Genomic DNA, 20982 nt, shown 5'->3' with positions numbered 1-20982 from the left:
AAACCCACAGTGGCTGAGCTAAGGAGTTGTTGGCACCAATGCAAGTTTTACAATGGGGCCCCCCAAGCACTCTATACATAACAATTGATACAGTGCACCAAAATCTGCCAATGGCAACTATAGTGTCAGAAGTGCAAGAAGGGGATGGAGAACAGTTTGTTAATTATTACCACTATTCAAAGTATCTATAGAAATTATTATTATGATCACCGGAACAATAGAGCTAATTCTGTAGTTGAGGGAGGGCCCTTCCTGGCCCTAGGGCCCCGATGCAGTCGCTACCTCTGCACCCCCTATTGCTACACCTCTGGAAACCCACATAAACATTGGAAAAGCAAGCTAAATCCATGTACACTTACAATTTCTAATGTTTTAAGGTGACAGTACCAGCCACTTAGCCACCTGGGCTAAAGGCATACAGCCTACTTTAACAGATCAGAAGCAGGGAAGTGTTACAGGGCCAACATATTTGATAAAAGGACACACCTCCTCCACACTTTCACCACCCCTACAATCACACCTCCATCATCCCTAGTCACATCTCCATCATCCCTCCAGTCACACCTTAATTACTCCTACAGTCACACCTTCATCACCCCTCAAGTCACACATTCATTATTCCCACAGTCACACTTTCATCAATCCTCCAGTCACACCTTCATCACCCCTCCAGTCACACCTTCATCACCCCTCCAGTCACACCTTCACCATCCCTCCAGTCAAACCTTCACCATCCCACCACTCATACCTTTATCATCCTTCTAGTCACACCTTCGCCAGCCCTCCAGTTACACCTTCATCACCCCTCCATTCACACCTTCACCATCCCTCCAGTCCCACCTTCATCATCCCTCCAGTCACACCTTCACCATCCCTCCAGTCACACCTTCACCATCCCTCCAGTCACACCTTCACCATCCCTCCAGTCACACCTTCATCACCCCTCCAGTCACACCTTCATCACCCCTCCAGTCACACCTTCACCATCCCTCCAGTCACACCTTCACCATCCCTCCAGTCACACCATCACCCCTCCAGTCACACCTTCATCACCCCTCCAGTCACACCTCCACCATCCCTCCAGTCACATCTTTACTATACTTCCAGTTACACCATCACCATCCCTCCAGTCACACCTTCATCACAACTCCAGTCCATTTCTAATGTTCCTTCATATTAGGAATTTGATTTGAAGATATAAAAACACATTCATTTAAAGATTCAGACCAAAAAGAGGAGCATTAGAAGAGAAAACAGGCAAAAGGAGATTTGTTTCCAAAAGAGGCACAATTTTAGTTGGCCTGCTTCCAATCTGCATACTATTTGCTTTAAATGTGTTTGCAAATTGGAATTTGTAGTATCCCACTTACCATGTCTAAGCTGCAGCAATGCTTTTTATACATTACTAAACCTTAGGCCCATTAGAATAACGGGTGCTAGAACCAAGGGCAACTCTGTCCGTTTGCCTCCTCCTTCCCTCCGCAAACAGTCCGCTCTCTATTCCTTTTCTCCCTGGCTCTGGGTGGCCCCCTCTGCCCGGCAGCCCCAGAGGCTGAAAGGGCCATCGTATTGAGCATGCGCATGGTGAGCTTGCGCAGAGTTGACACGAACACATGTGGCAGATAAAGGATGCTGTGATTTAGTGGTTTTATTATAGAGGATAGTTAGAAAAAACATGTACTTTATCCAACTGTATCCAGTTTATTAATTTTCATTCTATTTCTGACCAAAAGCTTAAAGGGATACTGTAGGGGGGTCGGGGGAAAATGAGTTGAACTTACCCGGGGTTTCTAATGGTCCCCCGCAGACATCGTGTGTTGGCGCAGCCACTCACCGATGCTCTGGCCCCGCCTCCAGTTCACTTCTGGAATTTCTGACTTTAAAGTCAGAAAACCACTGCGCCTGCATTGCCATGTCCTCACTCCCGCTGATGTCACCAGGAGTGTACTGCGCAGACACAGACCATACTGGGCCTGCGCTGTGCGCTCTTGGGGACATCAGCGGGATCGAGGACACCGCAACGCAGGAGCAGTGGTTTTCAGACGTTAAAGTCTGAAATTCCAGAAGTGAACCGGAGGCGGGACCGGAGCATCTGTGAGTGGCTGCGCGGGGACAGGATGTCTGCGGGGGACCATTAGAAGCCCTGGGTAAGTTCAACTCATTTTCCCCTGACCCCCCTATAGTATCCCTTTAAGTTAGAATATCCAGAAATCAAAAGTGTAAAGCTGCATACTCATGTAGCATTTTCAACACCTGATTGTTTGCGATTGGGTGAAAGTCTACTATCAGTACAAGTGTCAATCACATCTTTAGTGATCTGCTGTTAGGGATGAGCGAGACCAGTTTTGTGAAATGCAACATTGTTCTGGCCTCTGCATGCCTAGCCATTGAGAATCATTTTGCGTGATTCAGACATGAACTAGTGTGTTATGCGAAAAATGCAGCTGTCACGAAAATTTGCATGTAATGCAAACAAGCCATTGACTTTCAAAAGCATGTTATTTTTGTTAGTTAGGGTTAGCCAGTAAGATTTAGCTGTTCAGATTAGGGGCAGATTAGTTGTAATGGTGAGGACATTAGGGTTAGACGGCATAAAGGGTATTACATTAAGTAGAGAGGTTAGGGTACGGTGTTAGGGAGGGGTCATGTTGGGCAGAGAAGTTAGGGATGAAGTAGGTAAAAAGGTTGTTATAGTAGGGAGGGAGATTAGGGTGAGGTGTTAGGAAGGGGATAAGGTTTGGGAGAGGATTAGGGTAAGGTGTTAGGGGTAATGTTAGGCAGGGAAGTTAGGGTTAGGCATCAGGAAGGGGATTATATTAGGCAGAAATGTTAGGGTAAGGCTTTAGAAAGGGGCTATGTTAGGCAGGGGGGTTACTACAGTAGATAGGCAGGTTAGGGTGAAGTGTTACGAAGGGTATGAGGTTAAAGAGAACCCGAGGTGGGTTTTAAGAATCCTATTAGCACACAGTGGCTGGTTCTGCATCTAATCACCAGCCTCTGTTACTATACTGTTCCTCCCCAGGCCCCCCCCTCCCCCCGCGCTTTGCTGTCCCCCATAAATCAAACCGCTGTACTAGCGATACGCAGCATGTCTGCTCCCCCGCCTCCTCTATATCACCGCTTCCCACTTGCGTCCCGTCCCTCCAATCAGCTTACAGAGGCAGGGAGGGAAGGGATGCAGGCAGGGAGCGGCGCTATAGAGGAGGCGGGGGAAAGGCGGAGAGTGACAGTCTGCATGTAAACAGTCTGCTAGCGACTTGCTGCGTGTCGCTAGCACGGCGGTTTGATTTACAGTGGTTTGCAAAAGTATTCGGCCCCCTTGAAGTTTTCCACATTTTGTCATAAAGTGACTTGCAAAAGTATTCGGCCCCCTTGAAGTTTTCCACATTTTGTCATATTACTGCCACAAACATGAATCAATTTTATTGGAACTCCATGTGAAAGACCAATACAAAGTGGTGTACACGTGAGAAGTGGAACGAAAATCATACATGATTCCAAATATTTTTTACAAATCAATAACTGCAAAGTGGGGTGTCCATAATTATTCAGCCCCCTTTGGTCTGAGTGCAGTCAGTTGCCAATAGACATTGCCTGATGAGTGCTAATGACTAGATAGAGTGTACCTGTGTGTAATCTAATGTCAGTACAAATACAGCTGCTCTGTGACGGCCTCAGAGGTTGTCTAAGAGAATATTGGGAGCAACAACACCATGAAGTCCAAAGAACACACCAGACAGGTCGGGGATAAAGTTATTGAGAAATTTAAAGCAAGCTTAGGCTACAAAAAGATTTCCAAAGCCTTGAACATCCCATGGAGCACTGTTCAAGCGATCATTCGGAAATGGAAGGCGTATGGTACAACTGCAAACCTACCAAGACAAGGCCATCCACCTAAACTCACAGGCTGAACAAGGAGCGCGCTGATCAGAAATGCAGTCAAGCGGCCCATGGTGACTCTGGACGAGCTGCAGAGATCTACAGCTCAGGTGGGGGAATCTGTCCATAGGACAACTATTAGTCGTGCACTGCACAAAGTTGGCCTTTGTGGAAGAGTGGCAAGAAGCAAGCCATTGTTAACAGAAAAGCATAAGTAGTCCCGTTTGCAGTTTGCGACAAGCCATGCAAACATGTGGAAGAAGGTGCTCTGGTCAGATAAGGCCAAAATGGAACTTTTTGGACAAAATGCAAAACGCTATGTGTGGCAGAAAACTAACACTGCACATCACTCAGAATGCACCATCTCCAGTGTCAAATATGGTGGTGGCAGCATCATGCTCTGGGTGTGCTTCTCTTCAGCAGGGACAGGGAAGCTGGTCAGAGTTGATGGGAAGATGGATGGAGCCAAATACAGTGCAATCTTGGAAGAAAACCTCTTGGAGTCTGCAAACGACTTGAGACTGGGGTGGAGGTTCACCTTCCAGCAGGACAACGACCGTAAACATAAAGCCAGGGCAACAATGGAATGGTTTAAAACAAAACATATTCATGTGTTAGAATGGCCCAGTCAAAGTCCAGATCTAAACCCAATCGAGAATTTGTGGCAAGATCTGAAAACTGCTGTTCACAAACGCTGTCCATCTAATCTGGCTGAGCTGGAGCACTTTTGCAAAGAAGAATGGGCAAATATTTCAGTCTCTAGATGTGCAAAGCTGGTAGAGACATACCCTAAAAGACTGGCAGCTGTAACTGCAGCAAAAGGTGGTGTTGACTCAGGGGGCTGAATAATTGCGCACACCCCACTTTGCAGTTATTGATTTGTAAAAAATGTTTGGAATCATGTATGATTTTCGTTCTACTTCTCACGTGTACACCACTTTGTATTGGTCTTTCACGTGAAATTCCAATAAAATTGATTCATGTTTGTGGCAGTAATGTGACAAAATGTGGAAAACTTCAAGGGGGCCGAATACTTTTGCAAGCCACTGTATTACTGCCACAAACATGAATAAATTTTATTGGAATTCCATGTGAAAGACCAATACAAAGTGGTGTACACTTGAGAAGTGGAATGAAAATCATACATGATTCCAATAATTTTTTTAAAAAACCAACAAAACTGCAAAGTGGGGTGTGCGTAATTATTCAGCCCCCTGAGTCAATACTTTGCAGAACCACCTTATTGCAGCTGCCAGTCTTTTAGGGTATGTCTCTACCAGCTTTGCAAATCTAGAGACTGAAATCATTGCCCATTCTTCTTTGCAAAACAGCTCCAGCTCAGTCAGATTAGATAGACAGAGTTTTTGAACAGCAGTTTTCAGATCTTGCCACAGATTCTCGATTAAATTTAGATCTGGACTTTGACTGGTCCATTCTAATACATGGATATGTTTTGTTTTAAACCATTCCATTGTTGCCCTGGCTTTATGTTTAGGGTCGTTGTCCTGCTGGAAGGTGAACCTCCGCCCCAGTCTCAAGTCTTTTGCAGACTCCAAGAGGTTCTCTTCCAAGATTGTCCTGTATTTGGCGCCATCCATCTTCCCATCAACTTTGACCAGCTTCCCTGCCCCTGTTGAAGAGAAGTACCCCCAGAGCATGATCCTGCCACCACCATATTTGACAGTGGGGATGGTGTGTTCAGAGTGATGTGCAGTGTTAGTTTTCTGCCACACATAGCGTTTTGCATTTTGTCCAAAAAGTTCCATTTTGGTCTCATCTGACCAGAGTACCTTCTTCCACATGTTTGCTGTGTCCCCCACATGGCTTGTTTCAAACTGCAAATGGAACTTCTTATGCTTTTCTGTTAACAATGGCTTTCTTCTTGCCACTCTTCCATAAAGGCCAACTTTGTGCAGTACACCACTAATAGTTGTCCTATGCACAGATTCCCCCACCTGAGCTGTAGAACTCTGCAGCTCGTCCAGAGTCACCATGGGCCTCTTGACTGCATTTCTGATCAGCGCTCTCCTTGTTCGGCCTGTGAGTTTAGGTGGACAGCCTTGTCTTGGTAGGTTTGCAGTTGTGCCATACTTCTTCCATTTTTGAAAAATCACTTGAACAGTGCTCCGTGGGATGTTCAAGGCTTAGGAGATCTTTTTGTAGCCTAAAGGTAGCCATACACTGGTCGATTTGCCATCAGATTCGACCAACAGATAGATCCCTCTCTGATCGAATCTGATCAGAGAGGGATGGTATGGCTACCTTTACTGCAAACAGATTGTGAACCGATTTCAGCTTGAAACTGTTCACAATCTGTGGTGGTGGTGCTGCCGCCGCTCCCCCCGCCCGCATGCCCGCATACATTACCTGCTCCGCCGGCGCGACTCCAGTCCCCAGGTCTCCGCTGTCTTCTCCGCTCTGGTCTGGTCTCCGGGTCCAGCATGCTTCACTTCTTCATGCCCGGCAGGAAGTTTAAACAGTAGAGCGCCCTCTACTGTTTAAACCTCCTGCCGGGCTAGAAGAAGTGAAGCATGCTGGACCCGGGGACCAGAGTGGAGACGGAGCAGCGGTGACCGGCGGAGCAGGTAATGTATGCGGGCTCTATTGCGGGCACTCGAACGCCGCTAGTGACGCGCTCCCTACCCGCGGGCGATCGACGGTAATTTTCCGCACGGAGCGATCGACGGGATTGGACAGGATAGATTGAAATTTAGCGTGTAGCGGGAACGATGTGACAGCAGATTTGATCCCAGTGATCGAATCTGCTGTCAATCGGCAGGGAATCGGCCTAGTGTATGGCCAGCTTAAGCCTGCTTTAAATTTCTCATTAACCTTATCTCAATAACCTTAACAATTATCCCTGACCTGTCTTGTGTGTTCTTTGGACTTCATGGTGTTGTTGCTCCCAAATTGTTTTAGACAATTTCTGAGGCCGTCACAGAGCAGCTGTATTGGCACTGACATTAGATCACACACAGGTGCACTCTATTTAGTCATTAGCACTCATCAGGAAATGTCTATGGGCAACTGACTGCACTCAGACCAAAGGGGGTTGAATAATTATGCTTACCCCACTTTGCAGTTATTTATTTATCTGTAAAAAATGTTTGGAATCATGTATGATTGTCGTTCCACTTTTCACGTGTACACCACTTTGTATTGGTCTATCACGTGGAATTCCAATAAAATTGATTCATGTTTGTGGCAGTAATATGACAAAAAGTTGAAAACTTCAAGGGAGCTGAATACTTTTGCAAACCACTGTTGGGGGGACTGCGCAAGGTGTGTGTGTGTGGGGGGGGGCTGGGGAGGAACAGTATAGTAACAGAGGCTGGTGATTATATGCAGAACCAGCCTCTGTGTGCTAATAGGATTCTTAAAACCCACCTCGGGTTCTCTTTAAGTATGGGGGTTAGGGTAAGGCATTATGTTAGGCAGGGAGGTTAGGGTTAGGCATCAGGCAGGGGATTATATTAGTTAATAATGTTAGGGTAAGGCATTAGAAAGAGGTTATGTTAGGCAGGGGGTTATTACAGTAGGTAGGGAGGTTAGGGTGAAGTGTTAGGAAGTGATGAGGTCAAGTAGGGTGGTTAGGGTAAGGCGTTATGTTAGGGTTAGGCATCAGGAAGGGGATTATATGAGGTAATAATGTTAGGGTAAGGCATTAGAAAGGGGCTATGTTAGGCAGGGGGTTATTACAGTAGGTAGGCAGGTTAGGGTGAAGAGTTAGGATGGGGATGAGGTTAAGTAGGGTGGTTAGGGTAGGGAGTTATGTTAGACAGGGAGGTTTGGGTTAGGCATCAGGAAGAGGATTATACTAGGTTATAATATTAGGGTAGGGGATTAGAAAGGGGCTATGTTAGGCCGGGGAGTTATTACAGTAAGTGGGGTGGTTAGGGTGAGGTGTTAGGAAGAGGATGAAGTTAAGTAGGGTGCTTAGGGTAAGGCATTATGTTAGACAACGAGGTTAGGCATCAGAAAGGGGATTATATTAGGCAATGATGTTAGGGTAAGGCATTACAAAGGGATTATGTTAGGGAGGTTAGAGTTAGGTGTCAGGAATGGGAATTTACATTATCCATTAGCATTAAGAAAAGGGAGGGGAATTGGTGCCAAATCACCTGCCGGAAACAGCATAACAAGGACGATTTGTTAGAATATTTTATTAAAATACTTTATATTGGCTTTCCTCCCCCCAAATGTATCTCAATACAGTTTTCTATATGTGTCCCACATTGCTGTGTGACTGGGTAATATGGTGGGGCTAAGCGCCTACAAAGTGGAAGCTCATTTCAGATTGGATAAGGTAAGGCAGATAATAGTGGCTTAGAACAGGAGAGGTAAAGAGGCGTATAGGGCACTTAGCCAAGATGATTCAGTACTCCGGATAGTGCAGCTATACTAAGCAAAAGTCTACTGTTTCAAAAATCTGGGTTTAAATCAGATACCTGATGCTATAAAGAGAGCCATTTTCACTGTGGCTATGATTACTTAAAAAAAAAATCTCTGTATTTTCTCAAGCGAATACAGTCAGAGAAAATGTGATTTTAAAGCATCTGGACCTGTGTGTGAGCAGGTGAATGGATCACTAGTAACTTGTAATGTCATGGTGTTGCACTGTCTGAGCTGTGACTAACTAGTCTCTGAATAGTTAACAGTGGGACACCTCCAAGTCCTCTCTCTTATCTACATAGGCCATCAAGAAAAGAAACTGGTTGTTTTGCTTTGTGGAGTTTGCACAGGATAAGCTGTGCAAATTAAGCATATTAAAAAAAAATTCTTGTTTTTTAGTGTGAGGTGTTCTATGTAATTGAGCAGCTCTAGACCTTTTTACAGGGATTAAACCTGTTTCACTGTAAGCTGACAATCTGCAGCAAATTTAGACTAATTTTTTTATGTCTGTAATAATACTACACAGTTAGTTGGGTTTAAAAAGGACATCCGTCCATTGGGTTCAGCCAGAAGAATATTGGAGTGGGCAAAAATATCCTTGCATTTGCTGAATTTCTGTCCTGTTTTTATTTTGTTTTGTAGTAGTATCAGTGAGAAATAATTTATTCTAGGCCTTGTTCACATTTTATGTGTAACGGAGTGCAGTATCATGTTTTTGTATGCGTTGTTGCACACAATATCTGTGACATTTTCGTGAAGCTGTTCAGTACGTTTTACTGACACCATTCACTTCATATGGGATGTGGGCAGCGAACAACTGAAATGCACCACAGGACTGATTTTGCCTAACAGTACCAATCAGCACACTTCTCTGTAGTGAATATATGGCACACAACATTGGCCATGCTTTGTGAGAAGGAATGGGACACCACAGTCAGTGAGAAAGTATGGGACAAGGGACAGTCAGGCTATTGGGCCAATCAAAGTGCAGCAACATCGTACTTTGAAACTACTGGACCTGCTGGGCTCCGGGCGGGTTCAGTGGAGAAATGTTAAGTTTAACGAAGCGCTCTTTAAACTATTTGAGCCGAGCGCAATTTAATACAATACAATAATACAATACAATAACATTTGTAAAGCGCTTTTCTCCCATAGGACTCAAAGCGCATAGCTGTGTCTCAGATTAATACAGGGTTGCAGGCTGGGTTGTGTTACAGAGGAGATAGTCAGATGTTCATGAATGCCAGACTGAAAAGGTAGGTTTTCAGTTTAGACTTAAATGTTTCCAGGGATGGGACTGTCCTGATTGGGTGTGGCAGGGAGTTCCAAAGTGTAGGGGCAGCATGACAAAAGGCTCTGTCTCCAAAGGTTTTGAGGTGGACTCTGGGGGTGACCAAGGTGTTACGTCCTTTTGATCTAAGATTGTGGGGGGTGTGATGTAGTTGCAACAAGTCCTTCAGGTATCCAGGGCCCAGATTGTGCAAGGATTTGAATGTCAGTAAGCCAATCTTAAACAGAATTCTCCATTTTATCGGTAGCCAGTGGAGTGAGCTCAGGGTTGGTGTTATGTGGCAATGGCGGGGTTGGCTCGTTAACAGCCTTGCGGCGGCATTCTGTACTAATTGCAGGCGGCGTAATTCTTTCTTATGCAGGCCTGTGTAGAGGACGCTGCAGTAGTCTAACCTTGATGTGACGAAGGCATGAACTAGGGTTGGAAGATCCTCTGAAGGAATTAGGTGTTTAATCCTTGCAATATTCCTTAGGTGAAAGAAGGAATGTTTCACAACAGCTGAGATTTGATTCCTGAAGCTTAATTTCCCATCAATCAGTACTCCCAGGCTGGCTGCGCACACAGTCTGAGTTGTTCAGGTCTGAGCTCCCTATCCTTAGCGGTGTTGGTTGAGACTGGGGCTGCTTTGCTGTTGAGCCCTGGCCCTCGATAACAAGAAGTTCAGTTTTGTCAGCATTAAGTTTTAGCCAATTATTATTCATCCACTCCTGAAGCTCAGCTAAGCATGCGTTTATTTGTGGAGTAGGGTCTGTGACGTCAGGTTTGAATGACAAATATAGCTGGGTGTCATCAGCATAGCAATGATATGTCAGGCCATGTTTTTGTATGATTTCTCCAAGTGGCAGCATGTATATGGTGAACAGTAAAGGGGATAATATTGCGCCCTGAGGTACACCGTATTTTAGTGGTACAGGGTTGGAGAGGAAGGGCCCTAAGGCTACCCTTTGTGTTCTGCCAGCCAGGAAGGAGTTGAACCACCGGAGAACAATGCCATCTATGCCACAGTACTCTTGTAGCCTGTTGAGTAAGATTTCATGATCGACTGTGTCAAAAGCCGCTGAGAGGTCGAGCAAAATCAGGATGGAAGATTGACCCTTGTCTCTTGCAATGAGCAGATCATTGCAAATCTGGGTGAGGGCTGTTTCACAGCTGTGATATTTCCTTAAAAAAACTGTGCACATCATGGCTGCATAGTGTGCGCAAGGAATTATAACACTCTCTGCTGTCATAAAGCTGCGCTGCTGTAGCAACGCAGCTTAGTGTGAATCAAGCTCTTAATGTTTTATTGTCTCATCTCAATGACATAGTCTTTCAGTTAATGTTTTTATCAACTCTAACATCTAATCTGTTAGAAAAATCAAATCATGCATAGTGGGTTCAATGTTCTTTTGGGGTGCATAACATTGGAAAACACTTGTTATCCTGTATGGGGAGAGGAGGAGGGATGATGGCTTGGAACGAGATGGAGTAGCTTTCGGTGGGAGGGGTAAGGAGGGGAACAATGTGCTCAGCCATTGCTGTCGCCTAAACATCCAATAATGATGACCATCACATTTTGCAATGCTTTATAAACACTCCTGTATTACACACCCTGCTGCGTGGATAGAGGCTGGGAAGTCCTGAAGATCTGTGACACACAAGTGCTGAAACAGTTTCTCATTGCATCAAGAGTATCAATATCTGTCAGCAGGGCTGCTATAGGTCATGTACAGTATATGAATGCAGATCTCATACCAGCCCTATAGGTCATGTGTATGAATGCAGATCTCACACCAGCCCTATAGGTCATGTGTATGAATGCAGCTCTCACACCAGCCCTATAGGTCATGTGTATGAATGCAGCTCTCACACCAGCCCTATAGGTCATGTGTATGAATGCAGATCTTACAACACCCCTATAGGTCATGTGTGTGAATGCAGATCTCACACCAGCCCTATAGGTCATGTGTATGAATGCAGATCTCATACCAGCCTTATAGGTCATGTGTATGAATACTGATCTCACACCAGCCTTATAGGTCATGTGTATGAATGCAGATCTCACACCAGCCCTATAGGTCATGTGTATGAATGTAGATCTCACAACAGCCCTATAGGTCATGTGTATGAATGCAGGTCTCACACCAGCCTTATAGGTCATGTGTATGAATGCAGATTTCACACCAGCCTTATAGATCATGTGTGTGAATGCTGATCTCACATCAGCCTTATAGGTCATGTGTATGAATGCAGGTCTCACACCAGCCTTATAGGTCATGTGTATGAATGCAGATCTCACACCAGCCTTATAGGTCATGTGTATGAATGCTGATCTCACACCAGCCTTATAGGTCATGTGTATGAATGCAGATCTTACAACAGCTTTATAGGTCATGTGTATGAATGCAGATCTCATACCAGCCCTATAGGTTATGTGTATGAATGCAGATCTCACACCAGCCTTATAGGTCATGTGTATGAATGCAGGTCTCATACCAGCCTTATAGGTCATGTGTGTGTGAATGCTGATCTCACATCAGCCTTATAGGTCATGTGTATGAATGCAAATCTCATACCAGCCTTATAGGTCATGTGTATGAATGCAGATCTCACACCAGCCCTATAGGTCATGTGTATGAATGCAGATCTCACAACAGCCCTATAGGTCATGTGTATGAATGCAGATCTCACACTAGCCTTATAGGTCATGTGTATGAATGCTGATCTCACACCAGCCTTATAGGTCATGTGTATAAATGCAGATCTCACACCAGCCTTATAGGTCATGTGTATGAATGCAGATCTCATACCAGCCTTATAGGTCATGTGTATGAATGCAGATCTCACACCAGCCTTATAGGTCATGTGTATGAATGCAGATCTCATACCAGCCTTATAGGTCATGTGTATGAATGCAGATCTCACACCATCCCTATAGGTCATGTGTATGAATGCAGATCTCACACCAGCCCTATAGGTCATGTGTATGAATGCAGATCTTACAACAGCCCTATAGGTCATGTGTATGAATGCAGATCTCACACCAGCCCTATGGGTCATGTGTATGAATGCAGGTCTCACACCAGCCCTATAGGTCATGTGTATGAATGCAGATCTTACAACAGCCCTATAGGTCATGTGTATGAATGCAGATCTTACAACAGCCCTATAGGTCATGTGTATGAATGCAGGTCTCACAACAGCCCATGTCCTTTTTCTGTCATTTTTCTATTTACTGATATGCATGCTGTACTCTTTATCTTTCATGTGAAATCAGCGTTTTGAATCATCCTTCTGATTAGACTGCTAATAAATGAATGTTGATTTAACTCACCAAATGGCGTGTGGCTTAGTAGTTGTTCCACAGTGGGATGCTGCCATCTGCCATTAACACCCCTGGCAAGCTGAGGACCGCATGTACTGAATGGAAGGAACTCCTGGCGTATAAGACTTAAAATGCATTTACACAGAGCTGAAACTCTAATTATAGTCTATTTACAGGGCATCAAAATTGCAGCCTCCATCCCTTTGTTATACATGGATGAGAGGACAGAAATACTGCGCAATGCCACAGAGCTGGTTTGCTTGGAAGTGTTTGTAATGTCACACCAGTATATGTTGTATGAAATAAATCATATGATGTCATGTGAAGGAAAGGCAAAACATAAAGAGGGGACTTAACAAGCGATTCATTCAGTGGCCTGTGTGAAATAAGAGATGCAGAGCTCAGCTCAGCTGAGTGACTGTAATGTGTGTTCAGCTAGTGGTGAGGCCAACCTGTGAGGATAGAACAGTTTGAGCTGCCATTGCAGCATTGCTTGTGAAGGTGCAGCTTCCATCATTATGTGGCTTCTGAAGCAGTTGGGTTAGAATTATGTTGGCACGTGATCTGTTGCGGGGTACAGGTGCTACATTCATTTGTGGTGCCAAAGCCAGCCGTGCTGAAATGCCAGGGTCAGACCTCCACTATTGCTAAAGACGCAGGTACAGGGACCGCATAGTAGTAAGTGGAATCTCTGTTCTAGTCACCAATGAGAGGTATTGGCGCTGGCTTTGGGAGCTTAGAGTTCAGTGTTGAGAAGTGAGTTTCCAGGGCTTGAAAGTGAACCCGAGGTGATAAACTGATGAGGCAAACAATTGTATTTAACCTCCTACTCCTAAAAATTACTTTTTTAGATATCCTATGGTTTTATTTTATAGTTAAACATTCTATAAAGTAGATTGAATGTTTTGTCGCCTCTGCTCAATGGCAGTCTAGTAAGTGTTCCAGAGTTAAAATACATGAACTATTGACCTTTTTTTTTATCTCCTTCTGCTCTCAGAAGTTGTATTCTACCAGGAAATCCTTTATGGCTGTAATCTGCTTGTTAGTGAAGTTTACTATATTTCTGGCAGGAGAGAAACTGTCACTTCCATGCCTAAAAATTAACTCTTTGAGCCAGCAAAATAAAACAAGGCAAAACAGCCCGGTTATTAGTATGTTTTGTACTGTACATCTGTACATACACATGTTTTCTTCAGGCTCACAGGTGTGCTGCAGGATGTTGTAGATGAGTGTGGCTGCACATGGACTGTGTGCAGAGAATTGATATACTGAATTCCCTCCCTGCAGATGGGACTAGCAGTAGCCACATGAATGAAACAATAAGGGCAGTGGGAAACCAGGATTTAAGGTGAAAAATTGGAGAGGATATGTTCATCAAATGGTAGGCTGTTGCAATGGCTTTTAGGAAGGATAATTGAAACAATAATATGCACAATGAACCAGGAATGGTACATTTTGATAGCAGTATATTACAAAAAGGTTTGTGTTAAAGAAACATGCAATATAATATAAATGATAACATAAAATAAAAAGTGGAGTTACACTTTAAATATGACTCGTGTGCCTTTTTTCAAAACTCCTTTTGTGCAGCTCATTGTGAGTGTCCTAGAATTCCTTTCCCAGTCTTGTATACTGCCCTTTCTGGTTTACTCCCTTCTCTGGTTTACTCCCTTCTCTGGTTTACTCCCTTCTCCCTTGCTCAGGTTTATGCCTCTGCTGTAGGTGGAGTAGAGGGAAGTAATCAGATTTACTCTTGCAGGGACTGCTCAAAGGGGAGTAGAAGGTGAGTGAGCAGACCTGCTCCTGCAAGAACTGCTGAATGAGGAGCAGAGGGAGTGGAGTGATCAGGCCTGCTCCTGTAGGATCTACTGAAGGGGGAATAAAGAGAACTGATGAGACCTACTCCTGCAGGAACTGCTGAGTGAGGAGTTGAAGGGGAGTGATCAGACCTGCTTCTGCAAGAACTGCTGAATGGGAAGTAGAGGGGAGTGATCAGGCCTGCTCCTGTAGGATCTACTGAAGGGGGAGTAGAGAGAACTGATGAGACGTGCTCCTGCAGGAACTGCTGAATGGAGAGTAGAGAGGAGAGATGAGACCTGCTCCTGCAGGAACTGCTGAAGAGAAGCAGAGAGGAGAGAAGAGTCCTGCTCCTGCAGGAAATGCTGAAGGGGAGTAGAAGGGAAAGAAGAGACCTTCTCTTGCAGGAATTGCTGAAGGGGGAATATAGGGCCGAGGTCAGACCTGCTTATGTTGGAATTGCTGAAGGGGGAGTAGAAGGGAGAGACCTGGTCCTGCAGGTACTGCTGTATTGAAGCTGTAGTTTGGAGTCAGAGAGCATAGCATAGAGCATATCTGCAGCACTTTTCAACAGTTACAGGATCTAATTAAAATAGTTAAATGTAATAATAGGCCACTGGATTTCATCCTGATTAGACTAAAAGCTGTACAATCTCATTGTTGTGACTAGAAATACACTTTGAAGTGAATCTAGCACAAGCCCTATCCATCTGTTGCTATCCTCATAACGACTCGAAATTGGGCAGACTCAGTATCATTCAGCTGTATCTTCATTACTTTTTCATTCCTTTTATAAAGAATGTGTTGTGTGGATAAATTCCTGATTGAAGCTGCTGTTGTCTAGGTCGAAAACTCGATCCCAAGATGTTTGTAAAATAAAAAGTGTTATACTTACTAAGAAGAGGATCCTCCAGAGGCTTCCCATGTCCTCCTTCAGCCCAGAGCCGCTGCCCTTTACCAACTGAAAGCTTGTGATCACACTCTTCTTTGTGCATGGGTGCGGCTGTAGTGATCCAGTGCGAGTATGGCCGTGCCTGCACAGTAGCTTGGAACTGCTTTTGGACGAGTGACTTTGACTTACTGTGCAGGCTTACTGTGCAGGCGCAGCTGTACTCGAGTAGGTGCAGTACAGCCATGTTCATGCACGGCGGGGAGTGTGGCCATGGTAACATATCTGACAAGCTCTTATCGGATATATTGTTAGGGTTTGTGAGAGGCAATGGTGGGGAGGATGCGAGAAGCTTTCCTCAGCCTAGGTAAGTATCTAACTTTTTTTTAATCTGTCTCGGGTACAATTTACACCTAATTCATTATAGTCCCAAAGACATAACCTTGCTCATAGTGTGTTCCTGCCAACATTATCTCCAAAAATGTATCACAGAGAATTACTTATGTCCTTTGTTTATAGTCTGATATGAAAGATAACTTAAAGCAAACCTGGAGGAGGTGAAGCTCCGTTAGTAGCTGGAAGCTGCTGGGTGGTCCAGAGGCTTCCTGAATCCTCATAGAGCCCACCCTCTTCATCTCCTGGCCACGCTCCTGGCAATGGATAAGCACATCTGAACTGGGCATGAGCAAGTAAAGTCTGTGCATGCTCAGTAGAACAAAACCACTCCTGCATGTTTTTTTCCTGTGTGCACGAGTGCTTCATTCTCCAGATGCTTGGTATATAGAGGGACCCTGTGCTGGAACGGTTGGCTGTAGAAGGATCTGGGAAGCCTGTGGACCATCCAGATTATCAGCCATTAGGCAGAATGAGGCAGTACCTGAACTCTATAAAAAAAAACATATTACAAAGGTTGTTTCAGTTTAATTCCCTATTCAATGACACTTCACTAAATTGACAGGTAATGAAAGGTAACCTCCATAAGACAGCTATTTATTATCTTAGCAGACTTAGGGCATGATTCTCAAGGCTTTTTCACCTGTTTTCCTGTTTTCACATTTGTTACATTTTTAAGTTTCCAAAGAGCAAAAATATATAATATAATTAAGGCAAGAAAGGTAATATCGAAATGAAGTTAATCAGAAACAACTTACTTTGAGTGATAATTTTGCCTTTAAATGTGTTGAAAGGGTATTTTTACCAATTAGATGATAAATAAGTCATTTATGAGACGTTTTGTGAATAGAGAACTTAGGGCCTTATTCAAGCTTTATCCTAAGAGATAATTTTTAATCTCCTGTTTAAAATAACTTTTCAACACTCTGCAATTAAAAAAGTACCAAAAAGTAGGGGGAAAATTACTGCCAAAATGATTCTTTGTATTTTCTTGCCTGCTGGTGTCTTAAAGTGGATCCAAGATAAACTTTTACTCATTGCATAATTGTGTTCCTTTCATATAGTTTATAGGGCATTCCTCAAGCCAACTACTTTTTTTTGTTTTGTTTTAATACTCTTAATTCCCTATAAACTAAACAAGCCTTGCCCACAGCTCCTTTTGTGCCTTGGCACTATTGCAAGGGTTTATGGGAGCTCAGTCTGGGCAGGAAGAGGTTATTAGCCATTGATTTCAGAGGCAGAGGGGAGGAGGGAGGAGGAGAGGGGACTGAATTTAAACACAGGCAAGCTGATAGTATCTCCAGCCCTCAGCCTGTGACACTGTAACAAACAGAACATGGCTGCCCTCATTGTAGCACAGGAATAAATAATCATAAACTGTTGAAGTTGTTTGCAGCTAGATATGCTGAGTAAATTATCTAAACTTTAGATAAGATATATAGACAGACAAGTTACTTGTTATAGTTAGTTTTTCATCTCGGATCCGCTTTAAAGGGCATTTTATTGACATGAAATGAAAATGAAAATATCTCCTAGAAGAAAACTTTGGAGGACAAGTGACTCGAATAAGGCCCTTCCGTTTTGAATTAGCATTAAAAAAATCCAAACATGAAAGAGAAAATAAGCTGGTATCAGTGGTTTGAGCACTTCTGGAAGGCACAGTGAGGCACAAAGCCAAGATGGTAGATGTTAATGTTGCATTGTGGAGCTACACAAGTGAGCATGTTTGCCCTAATTAAATATACATCCTCACATTTGTTTGTTTGGGCAAGAAGAAAGTATTTGCTTTGATGAGGTTTCCTCTACCTGTAAATCATCCTAGCAGTACATAATCTAGGTGATTTTTCAAAGGCCCTATTGTTTGCTGTGTAGCAGAATGAAGCTGTAAATATTGCATCAGCAACATCTCATCTTATCACACATGTGCTATTTACATTAGAATCTGTTCCTGAGTGTGTAGTGACATGCTGTAAGCAAAAATTGCTTACCATATCCTGGTCATTTGTCTGTCTTTGGCTACTCCAGACATCACTGGTGTGGGGAGCAATAGACAGGCCTGAGCAGTTAGGATGAAGTGAACTCTGTAAGGAAATGTGGAGGCACACATGCTGGATAGCTCAGTGGAAACATAGAGGCACATATGGATGACAGACAAGCCTAGATGAACAAATATACAAGACTGGAGGTTGGGGCAGCAGGAGGCTTTCGTAAGCTGTTAAAGGTTTGTGCACTCTGAACCTGGAGACAGTCCTATGACTGGTGAAGCAGTGTGCTGTCCACACCAACCACGTATGTGTTTGCTCTCTCTTTCTCCATATTTACTTTGGAGAATAATATCCGTAATCTTGTTAGCTGCCTGTAGACAACACAATACTCTTTCCTCCAGTCCTACTATCCTCTTATTCACTTATACTAATACTTCCGGGGCAGTTCTAGAACTTAGTCGAGGTCCAAATTTCTTGAAAGGGCTTTTACAATATGACTCTAGTAACAAGATATACAGGATTCTATTGGCAAAAATATACCATTGACTTTGGCATGGTCATCAAGTATCAGCAATACGTTTGCTAATTCTTGGGCACGGCAGATATGTGACACAGTTTTTGGTAATGTTTTTATCTAACTCTAATCTAAAGCAAACTTCTTCCATAACCTTAATCCTCTAACCCTAATGCTAGGTACATACGATACAATTTTCTGGCAGATTTACCTGCCAGATCGATTTTTTCCAATATGTCTGATCAGAATTTTGATCGATTTTCCAATCGATTTTCTGAGCGATATCCATTATATTGAATGGAAATCGATCGGAAAATTGATCCAAATTCAGATCGGACATGTTAGAAAGAAATTGATCTTTGTAAATGGACATTTACTGACGTGTTGAGGTATTTACCACACAAGTTGGTAATTTACCTCTCGGTCAGTAATTTCAGGTTGCCATGCAGTAACAGCCTTAGGGCTTGATTCACAAAGCCGTGCAAACTGTTTAGCACGGGTGTGCTAAACAGTTAGCACATGAAGTGCCATTCGCGGACTTTTGCGCGCGCAAATTGCCGTGATTCGAGCGATCACGGACTTTTGCGCGCGCAATTTGCAGTGAATCGCGGCACTTTGCTCGAGCAAAAGTCCACGAACGCCACTTCACGTGCTAACTGTTTAGCACACCCATGCTAAACAGTTTGCACGGCTTTGTGAATCAAGCCCATAGTGAATTGGTATTTGCTAAGATGTTCATTAAAATTATCTGTTTTCTGCAATACCGCATGCGATAATGCTTTGTGAATTGAAGCCAAAGTGTCCAGTTAAGACTACCATGACCAGGACGAATTAGACATTTCCCAGAGATACCTAGATACGTTCTGTATTTTTTTTATACTGGTGTAGCATAGAGCATTTAACCTCCTTGCCGGTTATCCCGAACACAGTTCGGGGTAACCTGCGCAGGAGGATTTCTCAGGCCCCGCTGGGCCGATTTGCATAATTTTTTTTTTCCTACAAGCAGCTAGCACTTTGCTAGCTGCGTGTAGTACGCGATCGCTGCCGATTCGCCGCTACCCGCCGAGCCGCCCCCCCGCCCCAGACCCCTGCGCAGCATGGCCAATCAGTGCCAGGCAGCGCTAAGGGGCGGATCGGGATTCCCTCTGACGTCATGACGTCGGTGACGTCATCCCGCCCGGTCGCCATGGCGACCGGGGAAGCCCTGCAGGAAATCCCGTTCTCAACGGGATTTCCTGCATACTCTGATCGGCGAAGGCGATCGGAGTGGGTGGGGGGATGCCGCCGCTCAGCGGCTATCATGTAGCGAGCCCTGGGCTCGCTACATGATTTAAAAAAAAAAAATTAAAAAAAAGTGCGGCGTTGCCTCCTTGCCGGATTTTTTAGAACGGCAAGGGGGTTAATGTATCCTGTATGCAGTGCTATTTTAAACCATATGCAATGCCAGCTTCTGCCCCTTTTACACCATAGTGTGCCATTAAAGCTGCCCACCTGCAGATTAAGCTCCAGGCAATAACTCTTGACAGTCAACTTTAATGGTGGGGATTGCTAATTTGTGGTAATGAGGATTAAATCCGACCTGAACTCAGAACTTCTTCTTTGCTCTAAAAGATACGCAACAGCATAATAACCTTTATAGAGACTCTGTAACAAAATTTTGAGCCTTATTTTTTCTATCCTATATGTTCCTATAGCTGTTCTAATGTGCTCTGTCTTACTGCAGCCTTTCCTATTTGCACAGTGGCTGTATTATCTGTTATATGATCTAATCTTCTCTGCTCTGTCAGCTCTGTCGGGCTGAGGCAGTCAGGCTGGAATGTGCAGGGCTGCTTGTGATTGGATAGAAGCTATACACACCCTCTCCAGGCCCCCTGCACACTCTGTATGACTCACACACTGAGCTACTCTCAGCGTATCACTTGCTATGTCTTTTGTTTGTAAACACTGTATAAAAATGGCAATTACAAGCCAGGATTGCAGCAGGGAGTGGCAGAAACAGCACAGAGGGGCCCAGGAGAACATAATGAATAGAATGGTATGCTTTTTATTGTAAGAATTTTACAGTACAGATTCTCTTTAAAGAAAAAACATTTGTATGTTACACCTGACACAAATCCTGCAATACGTCTGCTGTGGTTCTACTTCCTGTTTTCATGGAATTAGACATTCGGTCAGGGGCATATCTGGGTAATATAGAGCCTATGGCAAACATTGAAACTGCACATCCCCCCATTCAGATCCCCCTTCCCCTCTAAAAACTGTGTTTTTTGGCTCCGGATATTGTTGAAATATATCTTCTTATTTCTTATTTTTAAGTAGTTTGTTCTCCGATAACATAATTAATCTGATTATAGGTCTGAGTGATGGGAAGGCACAGGGGCAAGCATTGCGGCACAGCACACTGGCAGGCATGGCGGTGCAGCACAGGGGCAGGCATGGCGCCCATGGTGCTATGGTGCCCATGGCATGAGCCATGCCTGCAACCCTCTAGATATGCCTCTTCATACGGTTAACCTCCTGTCTTTACAAGTTAGCAGG

The 20982-nt window shown here is 44.1% G+C and overlaps 1 protein-coding gene across 4 annotated transcripts in view; it reads left to right on the top strand.

The window, feature by feature from the left end:
• NFATC1 (nuclear factor of activated T cells 1) overlaps positions 1–20982 on the top strand; it is a 282233-nt gene that overhangs the window by 11035 nt on the left and 250216 nt on the right. The gene's annotated exons all lie outside the window — the stretch shown is intronic.

The sequence above is a fragment of the Hyperolius riggenbachi genome, chromosome 5 (assembly GCF_040937935.1).
Source record: "Hyperolius riggenbachi isolate aHypRig1 chromosome 5, aHypRig1.pri, whole genome shotgun sequence".
Taxonomy (NCBI): domain Eukaryota; kingdom Metazoa; phylum Chordata; class Amphibia; order Anura; family Hyperoliidae; genus Hyperolius; species Hyperolius riggenbachi.
Note: the sequence above shows the minus strand (reverse complement) of the source record. Positions and strands in the feature narration are given on the sequence as shown.